Source organism: Pholis gunnellus, assembly GCF_910591455.1.
Source record: "Pholis gunnellus genome assembly, chromosome: 1".
Classification (NCBI taxonomy): domain Eukaryota; kingdom Metazoa; phylum Chordata; class Actinopteri; order Perciformes; family Pholidae; genus Pholis; species Pholis gunnellus.
The window spans coordinates 23,415,846-23,427,797 of NC_136528.1; the positions used below are offsets into that span (position 1 = coordinate 23,415,846).

At 41.4% G+C, this 11,952-nt stretch overlaps 1 protein-coding gene across 2 annotated transcripts in view; it reads right to left on the reverse strand.

Annotated features, from left to right (window-relative positions):
- ankrd11 (ankyrin repeat domain 11) overlaps positions 1-9,392 on the reverse strand; it is an 87,593-nt gene extending 78,201 nt beyond the window's left edge. For both annotated transcript variants that reach the window (XM_079158466.1, XM_079158465.1), the window contains exon 1: positions 9,030-9,392. The gene's annotated coding sequence lies outside the window, so the exon portion shown is untranslated. The remainder of the gene's footprint in view (positions 1-9,029) is intronic.
- Between the last annotated feature and the right edge of the window lie 2,560 nt (positions 9,393-11,952).

Here is an 11,952-nt window from a genome sequence, read left to right on the forward strand (position 1 = left end):
ACTATCCCCAGTAAGAATTATATCCTTTTTTGATTATTTTGGTGTTTCAGTGTGGACAGCAGAGATAAACACTTCTAAGCACAGACAATGTGATACTTATTTTACCCTCCTTTCAACATGTAATGCATGTGGTGGTAGAAAGTGCCATCACTGGTAGAGGTTTGAGCCTCGTATACAGACCCTCTCGTGGTCCTGGCCTCCTCTGGGTCGTCCCATCTATTCTAAGGCGTGATGTTATTTTTCCACTGGCAGTCTTGTAGTGCGACTACTTGCACAAACTCCGGCACTCATCAGAACAAAAATGTTGCTGAATAAGAGGCGTCCTCGATGAAACCACTTCTAGCCTAATATTAGCTTGGTGCTTAGGTAAGCAGATTGGTTGGTGTGGGCATTTTGCTCAACGTACCAGTGAAAAGATTAGCAATTAATTCCAGTTAAGCTGAGAGACCAGACAGTTTAAAGACGTATCAAAAGACGAAATACTGCACAGCTGTGCAAAATAATACGAGATTGTACAATTCTGTAGCTCTATGCCATTTAGTATCTTTGCTAGATGATATTGTGTTGTGGCAAAGATTCAGCCAGATTCAAGGTTTCCATCTGTATTTTGCTGCCAACACAGTGGTGTCATCATAGTTAATGAAGGCTAAAGGTGTTGATGCAGTGCTACTGCCGGTCACAACATGGCTCCAACACATTCCCCGAACGCCTCTCAATCACCGTTGCATGCACACCTCTGAGGACATCCGAGTTATCCTAGAAAGTTGGATGAACTCATAAAAATGACACACTGGCCTCATTCGTCTGAACCACAGTTTGTGTCTGAAGGCTCTAATGAGTTACAAAACCGGCTTCTTCTACCAGCCAGTAGCAAAATATGACCTCCATTATAGTGAGCCAGGGACAGCAACTTGACACTCCACAACACGTATACAGGCATTATAAATAAGCCCTGATAAAGAATTTGCACAAGTAAATCATCCGTCTGAAGGCAATTACCCACAAAGTATGAAGGCGGTTGAGTACAAAAAAGCAGCATCAACAATAGGTCTAACAGGAGAGCGCTGTTAAAACGGACAGTGGGATGAATCACGACCTCTTTATAGCCACCAGCCGAGCTGTAAAGACAGGAAAGAGCTGAGTGGGGAGAACGCATGTACCAGTCAAAAGGGCTGCTTAGATCCTTTGTGTCGAGTATACTGCCCCACAGCATGCTGGGGGGGAAACAAAGTATGGCTGCATGTGTTGGTGAGCTGACAGACCTCATCTCTTTGGTATTTATTTAGGTATGCCTTTGCTTTTCATTCACATCCCGCCCGCACAGGCGCAGAGGCCCGTCTCCCCACAGCCCTCCCCTCCCCCCTTCCTGTTGTTGCATTTCAATGTAAATGGATGAATGGCTGCAGCTGGCCCATCAAAAGGCCACAGCCCCGCTGAAGGGCCTTGGGGATTGAGATTCAGCCAGGCCACCTCTGCCCCTCCCCCACCCAACAACACTTTGTCCTCACACCCTCACCCCCCTGTCTCGGTTTATAGTTTTACGCCCAACATGAAGAGGACGGCTGGGCCAAACAGGGCTTAAAGAACACTGCTCAAGTCACAACACAACAGTAGTCAGGCATGGAGCAATTTCTCAAAGTGGCAATAAATCCCCAGACACATAATATTTAACTCAGAGTGACACCAGTTGGTTATGGACAGGCTCCATCTCAACACTGCTTTTGCATACATTACATTTACCATGACTTTGGCTTAATTCTTCTGTCAAGGTGCCATGTTCGAAAAGGGAGCTGAAACTGCAACGGAGGAGAAATCAGGCGCGGTAAAACAATATTGTTTCAGTTCTGTATCAGCAATACTGTGCGATCAACAGCGTTTAACAACAACGCTATACGCAGGTGCAATGCTAGGACACTGACAAACTAAAGCGTCTGATTTCCAGTCAAACCACTTCACAAGAAAAGGGACTAGCAATCAAAACCATGTTCAATAGGTGATGACCTAGCATTATCAGCAAATTAGCATCCGAAAAGATCCAACTGTGACATTTACTCTGAGACATATCGCTGTGATTTGTGCACTACGTTCTGTTTTATAACATGAGGTTTTAAAAAATAAAAACAAGTGTCGGCCACCGCAGCTTTGGATTGGCATGGAAACCCCTTTAAAAAGAGACCGAGGAGGAAAAACGGAAAAGGAAAGTGAATCTTTTCCCCGTGTTTCAGCAACAGGCTGAACAGACCAGAAGAGCCGAGCCCAGAGGGACACATCACACAGACTGTCTCTGCTATCAGCTGCCAGACCTGGCCAACTACCCTCAGAACACTTCCGATGCCACGTATGGATAATACCTCATCCCATGCAGCCTCCTGCTCAGCAGCACATTCAATCAAAACACCAACTGTTGTTTCCAGATTTTACCCCTGAACGCATGCCTGCCCAGGTTTAGGCACACAGCCATTTGCCTGATGGCGTAACCTTCTCAGGTTCTCTCAGTGTGGAAAACATGCACAAATGCAATGGTGCTTTTTGACAGAAAAGACTTTCACCTATTATTACTTTACATTTATTATCATTTCTCACAATAAACCCTCGACTCGCCCATCTGGAATTTTACTAGTAGCATGTTTATGAACCGATATGTGAACTAATGAAACTACTAAGACGATGTATCGTACAAGGGGACAAATCAAAGACGGCAATTATCCTGAGGAATTCACTGTTGAGTTCACAGTGTGCGACAACAAGTGAGACTTTTGATAAATAATCATCAGTAACGTGGATATAATGACTGAGTCGTTAAAGGTTAATAATGGAGTAGTTAGAATAGCACCACTTCCTTTGAAACCAGAAAAAGACTACACTTGTGACGATATCAACAATATCAATATCTAGTCTCATATCACAATAATACGGATATATCACCTAGCCCTTTCAGTCAGATTGCAAACTCAGACCAGGCTGTACAAAACAAAACACCCATTTTGTGTTTCTCTATAATCTTCAAACAAACATATGTTTCCTCACCTTTCAAAGGAAACATTTATATTTTATGGGATGCTGAATACTTACAATCAATACGGCAAACTAGCGTAACTGCTGGTCAGCTCATATTGTACCGTAGGCCTATTTATGCCAGAATAGCAGAACAAATGAAAACGCTAGCAGCGTACTTCTGTGTGAAGTTGTGAAATGTTCTGCATACCTAACATTGTGATTGAGCACATCAGTAAGTTTCCTTTAAAAACAAGAGCACAAAAATATTCCTTTTCCAAGCTCCGATCAGCGAGATTAAAGCAGTCTGTGAAAAGCACATTTGTGGAGGAGCAGCAGCAGCAGCGAGCCAGAATAGAGAGTCTTTCCCTTTGATGTGCCAGAGACTCACAGAAGAGAAAATATTATCAAGAGCGGTGCAGCGGAAGCAAGCGCAACCCAACACGAGTTAAAGACGCCATCAACCACCAGGACCCCCGCAACCCCAAAATGAGGCTCCACGGTCCCTGAGGGAAACAGCAGGATTGGGGTCCGCCATTTTGTTCCATTTTGCTCTACGAGGATAGAGGAGGGGGATGGGGGGGGGGGGGGGGGGGGGCAAAGGACCAGGCTGAATTTCAAAAGAGCTTCAGATGCCATTTGAGTATCCGCAGATTGTGCTCGTAGAACGGCAGCTATAAAAGATTTACGCAACTCAAACAGGAAAGAAGAGGGGAGACAGAGAGAAACCAAGACAGAGAGAGACAGACAAAGAGGGGAGAGAATCAGGAGTAGCCATGCTTGTTTACCTAAAAAGGACCACACTCAGCACAAAAGGGGGGAGGGGAGAGCCTTTATGGACGGAGGGCAGGCAGAGTGGGTGCTAGAGCTACAGCTGAAGGCTTATTTGCCCTCTTACACCCAACATAGCTAGCTGGTTCTGCACTGGAAGGTTTCTCAGCAATATTGAGGGAAGACACATTATTGACAAATACAGGACAATGATACACTATTTGTATATGACAGCGTTTCCTTTATATTCATTCTGCAACGGCGCATCAGTTTGGTGTTTTCAGCTGAGCTTGTTCCGTTTCATACGATGCTGTTTTGCACGAACTGATCTCTGTGAAGTTCGCTCAAAGTGATGTAACATAACCGTGGTGCAGTTTACGTACAGGGAGCAAGCACTACACTGGACACCGTTTTTAAAAAATAGACATTTAAATGCTACATTGCTTGTCACATGGGGATTTAAGAGGCAATTTGGCCTTGTATGCTCGGATTAATTGACATTCAGTCAACCCATCGGTCAGATTTCTTTTTACGAATGAAAACTCCAATTTCTTGCATTTGCTCTTGGTTATCCTCGCCTCTTTTTTTGGAAGAAAGAAATAACAAGATGATTCATATTTAGAAAAGTAACTGAGAATTGTTTAAAGATACTTCTGTAAGCATTACATTTTGGAGCAGAAGAACCACAAGGGTCATAAACTTTGAGAAAGACTAATAACTGCCTACGACAGTTTTAGGAATACACGGTAGAGAATTTACAAAGATATGAAAACGATGAACGTTCTGAAGCAGATACCCGCAGAATTACATCTAAAGTAAATACACCGTCTTAATGTTCACACAACATTAAGACGGCTCACACAACTTCAACAATTTTTTTCAAAATTCTTTGTTTCCGTTAAATTTCTGAATTCAATGTTTTAAGCATCATGTACAAAGTGTCTAATCATGTGAATAAAATGTAGACAATCCAGTAGGAATACATTCAAAATGTAATAAACACCAATGAACTTGATGGAACACAACACTGCACTACTAAAGGGCTTCAATACAGAAGAACACATCCCAATCACACACGGTGACCGACTCTAATGACTCACTACATTGAAAACCTGTCAACATCACCGCAATAGCGTCGGTATCAATAAGCAGTATCAGCATCCATATCAATAACCCGTCCATAATTGCGAGGCTGGTTGCCTACAATCACATTTTGGTTGCTAAGAATCACAGCTTGGTTGATTGAAATACAACCAATCACGTTTAACTTGGCTGTAATGGTCACGCGTAACTTATTAGCCAAATGTTACCAAGAATACATAAAAAGTTAGGTATACATATAAAGGATTTCACGATGAACGTGGTTTGGTTTGACTAAAAAGACAAAATAAAACAGACGGTGACAAATTTGACACATTTGCAGAGAGATTTGGTGAATTATAAAAAGGCAGAAAAACGACCGACAAGTGATTTTGTAGTTTGACGGTTCATTTATGAGGGAATAGTAAACCCAGCTGCTGAAAATGCAGAGTCATGTTCTGGAGAATGATATCTACGGTGCAACTACTGCAGTGCTCTCTGCATCAGAGTTTTATTCATCTGCCCTCTCATCCCTCATAATAAAAAGCGTTTGATGTTTTGATGCCATTTTGGTCCAAGGGCATCGACAATACTCGTGCGCGATGGTATTCAAAGATTTAATCGTTGGAAATAATGATCCTCTAGTTGTCCTGTGCAACTATTACGGTCGAGCCACCAAAATACAACCAAGAACGTCTTGTTCTCCCGTTTTTCACCATTGTTGTGTTTTTGCAATGATTCAAGGGCTCAGTCGTGTTCATCTTCAACTCAGCTTTTTAGTCAGCCACAAAGAATATGTGTCAGACTAACCAAGAAGGAGATAGGCAACTTCTAAAGGGATCGAGGAGGACAAACGGAGCAATCGGGCATGTTTTTACCACAACACCTTGCTCGCAGCACCGTGACAATGGGCTGATGGGAAATCCCAGAGGTCAACAAACTGTGGTGAGGTGCGAACGGGTCAGCGAATCTCCTGCGAGAGCCACCGTAGAGGAGCAGAAACACAGAAACGCTGCCTGCCTTTCTATTACACAGAACGTGTAACCTCGAGCTACAATCACAGCGCGTGATCTCTGTGACCCGCAGCAGAACTCCATTTCCTGTTGCAAGCAGAGGGCACGGTTTAATTCTCTGCTACTGCTTGTAGAAACGGGGGCAACATCCGGCTAATGGGAACCTGATGGGACGCACAGCTCAGGGGTTCCACCTAGCTTGGCAATTATTTACACTTTTAGCTATTTTGACTTAAAACTGGAAAAATATCAAAATAAGACTACAGTTTATTATTAATAAATGCAAACATCAGCATGACGTTTCATCATTTCAGATTTAGATGAAAACACACCACTGTAGGCCCTACTGTCGAAGGCCATGTCCACACTACTATGTTTCCATTTGAAAACGCATGGTTTGCTACGTTTACACTGAGCGTCCACACTACGCCAGAGTTTTCGAACACCGAAAACGGAGGAGTTTGAAAACGCTCCCAAGGACGGATACGTTTCAAAACTTGTTTTCGTGTGAACGGTCGAAAACGGATACGTTTAGAAACGATGACGCCCACACCCGCATTCGCTACTTGATTGGTTCTTAGCGGTCATGGCGTGTCCTGCCCTGATTTGTCACACTCCTATCACGTGACTCTTACCTGGAAGCTCACAAAGAACAACATTACCGATCGACTACCAGGTTAATTCAACATGGACAACTGACTACAGGCGTTGCTGACCTTGTTGTCTTTACTAGCAGCTGTTCAGTTAAAGTTTCCATTATTACGGAGGAAGCAGATGTTATTGGAGCGATTAGCGAGCGGCGTGTCCAGCGGCGTTATCAGACCTACGGAGCGGAGCGGACGTCTGAAGTCACAGTTAGCGGCTTTAGGGAGGGTGATGGAGACAAAACGGAGGACTTTCCTGTCCTTATTAATGCTCATTTTCTTCTCCACATCTATTGTGAAGTCTGCAGATAAAATGTAAAGGAACAAAACCGTAAATGCCATTCAGTATGACAGATAGATAAGCCACCAGCAGAGCTACGAGTGAGAACAGACAACGAAACCGAGAGGAAACGAGTGAGAGACGCGTGTTGACCACGTTTATGGACCCATAATCTAGTAAACCTTTACGTTTAAGTGTTGATTTTAAAGTACATTTGATGTGTGAGAGAGATATAGAACAAGACCTGCAGCATTGTAACTAAGTCTGAAAAATAAAACTTCTAAACCTTTCCACTAAATGTGTCTTTTTGAGTTCATAGAGGAAGATTTTAGAGAAGATCTTAAGTATTTAACAACCTTTCATTATTAAAGACTACTTTATTACTCTGTCGTATTTTTTTTAAACAAAGCAACCAATCTACTTCCTGTTTACATTGACACCCACGCGAATGCCCAGTGTACGTGAAGAGTCACGTGATATTTGTTTTCAGGCGTTTTAGTCTGGACGGAGATCAATTTAAAAACGATGCTGAAACGCCGTGTGGACGGAGATCGTTTTTGTTTAAAAACGGAGTAGTGTGGATGTAGCCTTCGATTACCTACTAATCGAAACATAATTCAGCACACTAGTAAATTATTCCAAATCAAAAACAGAAAATCCAAGGCACATAAGTGCCTGTGGAAAAATGTATGTACAGCATTTAATGTCAAAGAAAAAAAACAACAACTATCAAATTGACAGACCCAGTGATACAATGAGTACACCTGTGTCATTCTGTGTGTCTCTTACAATCACAGTGTAAACACATCAGTGATATCCGTTCATGTATTTGAGCTCATATGTGTTAAGACTTGTGCAAAAGCATCCTCCTTACATTTAAACCCTGCACGTCCGTATCTTCATGTATAAAAGAACGAGGCACGTCTCACCAGTCGAGGCTTTAACTGTAGCACAGAGAAATAGGAGCTACGCAAACTCCAGGGAGACGGAGATATGCATCACTGCCCCTGCAGTGTAGTCAACACGAACGCCCCAACAAGCTGAAACACTCTCAGTATCTTGGTGGAAAACACCACCAGCGGCACTGCAGTGTTTTCCTCAGCATTGGTACTGCACCAAAAAGTAGAGAGCTTCTCCTCTATATTCCATTTCCTCCACAGCTCATCTCAAATCCCAACGTGTCGTGCCCCTCCTTTACATGCTATTCGACAGAGAAAGCACAGGCACTCCACCGAGCTAACGAATGGGAATTGTGACACTTATCCACCCAAAACAAACCCGCCGTTAGTCCACTAACTACAGACACTTCCTGATAAACCTAAAGAGCCGGTGGGAATTTCAAAACACTCAGCTCTTTAAATAGCTCTACAAAAGCACATTTTCTTCACGGGCTGGAGTTGCTTTCTTTATAGATGGGATTGCAACTCATTCCATGTTGCTTTAGTGCTGGAAGAGACCAGCAACTGGACAGGAAACAGAGCTTCATGACTAGAATGTATGAAGCTGTGGGTGCACACTAAACTGGAAAAGCAGGTAGGAACTCAAGCAGCTCAACTGCCAAACAACTATTATCATTGTGACAAGCAATAGGTTGCCTGTTATTATTGCACTCCCTTGAGAAATGTAATGATAGTTGTTGTCTTGGATTTTTAAAAGTGCGTTTACCCTGAGAAAATGCAACACATTTAAGCCAAACCTTACACTATGGATGAATGGTCAGGGAAAAAAACCTTTTTGCCTCCAAGACGAGCCTTGCCAAACACATGCACAAGATCTGTTCATCTGTCAGTACGCATTTAGGCAGGTGTGCATATATGATATTAATGTAATACTCAAAACATTTAAATTTTAAAATAACACTCTCTCAGTGGCAATACCATAACACATATGCCATCATCTAACGTACGCAGGTGAATTAAATGTATTAAAACAACGTAAGAGCATACGTTACCTCAATGTGAAATACACGATGTTAATACATGTTGTTGATCAAATTATCAACGTTTTAACACAGCTAACGTCATAACCATAGAAAGGAGCAGAGCACTACAAAAAAAAAGTTGTATATTTCCAGAAAATAAAAAAATTACACATAAGCATGAAGCACATATTAAATGCTTAAAATCCTGAGTACGTGAATATATTGCACGTTGACCTTTGTCGCAACACACATGAACCCACGTTAACCAGTGAGACGTGTTGTTGTTAACGCGTTAGCTGTGCAGGATCAGTAATATTGAGACTTACCCGTGTCTGAACGTCCACAAATTCAAGAAGATATCTTAATGTTTAATGTTTAGTCTACGCCGCGATGTTTTCGGCCGATGCTTGATGATCCCATTTGTCGCCGTTGGTTCAGTACAGACTGGCCCGGAGACATCCGCATAAAGTAGCGACGACCATCGCAGCTCGACAGCAGAATCGAGGCTAAAACCATGTAGACCAACACACACCAGTCTACAGAAAAAAAGACTAAAATATCCACGAAAAGTCGTTTACAGCGTTGCTATTTCGTCGTCACCGCAAACTACGAACCTTTAACAGTCCATTCGTGCAACGGTAGGCTAGCTTGGGTGAAAGTAAACCATCAAAAGGTCGTATTTTGTCTCGGTTTAATCCTCTCCGACAACACATTCGAGCGGTTTTCGAGCGGCCTTTGACTTCACTGTGTGAACGCTGTGGACGGAAACGGTTCGGCAATGAAACGAGCGTCCCGATTGGCCGTTGGCGCTGTGGGCGGGTACAGTTTCCACACAAGATGAAACAGACGCCATTTTGGATCCGCTCTGCACTCTTCTGTCGCGTCAGAACACAGACAAGCAGGGCTCCAACGTGGCGGACCGCGGTTCACAGTTTCAAACGCGAGATACCACACTCCATTATATGGTTGGAGATCAAGAAAAGGAAATGGAGTACAGGCATTGGGTGCACTCGTTTTACACATTTCTAGAAACCGTGTTTATTCCAACTCATTATTTGGGTATTTAGATTCGTCACAGGTCAACAGTTGATTTGTATGGAGGACAGAATATGCCTTAAGTATAAATAAATAAAAGCATTAATAAATGTATAAATAAATACAGGAATAAATAAATAAATACTTAAATAAATGTTTGAATACAGAAATAAATGAATAAAATAATAATTAAAAGCTAAAATAAATAAATGCTGAAATAAATGCTGAAATAAATAAATACAAGTATAAATAATTGCTGAAATAAATATGGAAATAAATAAATTAATGTATAGATAAATAAAAGTTGATGATGAAACAGGACATAAAGAAATACATATCATATATTTATTTCTACATTTCTGTTAACCTACATTTATTTATGTATTTGTCTGTATGCTAATGAGGTGGGAGGTCCTAACCGCTGTCTAAAGCAGGATTGGTCACAGGAATGTGATCGCTTCTGGTCTACTACTGCTGCCTTGCACAGTAAAGTTGAAATTGGCTAGCCCAGTGTTGCCAAATTGACGACTTTCTCGCTAAATCTGGCGACTTTCCAAATCCTCTTGGCGACTTTTTTTGTCTAGCGACTTTTTCTGGTGTTTTGGAGACTCTGACGTGAAAGCACGTATGGTTCTGTAGTTACTGTCCTCAACAAGCAGCGGGTGCAAAAAAGCACCCCCCCCCGCTGTCCCAAAGCACTTACATGCGGTCAGTCTCACAGTAGCCTCGCGCAGCAGTCCCAGCTGCAGACTGTGGAAGCCATTAGTGCTGCTAGCTAGGTTTTTTTGACGTCGTCTACAGGGATGATTTGCTAGAAATCGGTTGCTTCTGTTTTGCTCCTCTACTTGACCAATCCTGCTTAAGAATAAGGTTCGGACCGCCTACCTCATTAACATACGGACACAGAAATAAATAAATGAAGGAATACAGAAATGTAGAAATAGATTTATTTTAGGTATCTACTTGTATTTATTCATTTCAGCATTTAAATATTTATTTATTTATTCATTTCTGTATTTTTAATTTATTTATGCATTTATCTATTTATTCCTGAATGAATTCATAAATGTATTAATGCATTTATTTATTTATACTTAAGACATTTTTCGTCCTCTATAGATGTGTACTGCGACAACACTGTACACTGACAATTTGAAAAGCATTTCGTAAAGCTGCTAACTTAGGCATCCACACATGCCGGTAATAGTTAATACACTTTTCATCAATGCAGAATCACAGATGTTATTCACTACACATTATTATATTTATGATGTTAATAAAATGTAGGTTTTGTTTTCTATGTGTTTGGGTTAGACCCTTCCTTCATACAGTTTATGGTTAGACATAGTTGTCATTAAAGCGGAGTGTGCTGGTGAACAAACCTGACGCACCCATGGTCGAACTGAAACGCAAGTATATGAAACGAAGGCTCCCATTGGCTAAAAAAAAAAGATCTATTCTCTTATTGGCTTAGGCTATATGTCACTCAAACTGACCCGTATAGTCGCTTTACACCACTGCCTTGATACTTTACAACAGTGATAAGGCAGACTTACCGAGGTGATTATCTGCAACAAAACGCAGCACTGTTGGACCTGAACGACACATCGTTCCATGATCTCAAAACATGTGATATGTTTGTCCAAGTTGGATCTTAGAGCTGTCAACAAAAGTGTTCATATGTATTTATTTTTCAATGAACTTAACTGGACCAGGGTGTACTGACCCCAGAGCGCACTCTGCTGGATTACTGCGGTGTCAACATACTTGGGGAAAAATACTTCAGTACTTAATACTTAAATACTTTACTGAGGTTTCATAGAATATGCTGAACTGAACACAGAATCGTTAGCGCAGGTGAAATACTATTAATAATAACAATAATAATAATAATAATATTCCCATTATAGCTGTTATTTTGACAGATAATCAATCAAAGGAAGTTTTCTTTTCACACACTCTCTCTCACAAACACACACACACACACATATATATATTATTTACTTTAATAGAATAAATGTATATTATGTTGTTTTATTTTGATATTGTTTGTTGTTTAATGTCAAGAAAGGGTTAACATTAGGCGACAGCTGACCCATTTTTAGTGTATCCATGAATGTGCATGTACTTACATTACATATGGGAACTCTGACACGTTTTAAGCGTTTTTTAAACACTCAATAACAACAACTAGACTCCCATAAAACTGTCACT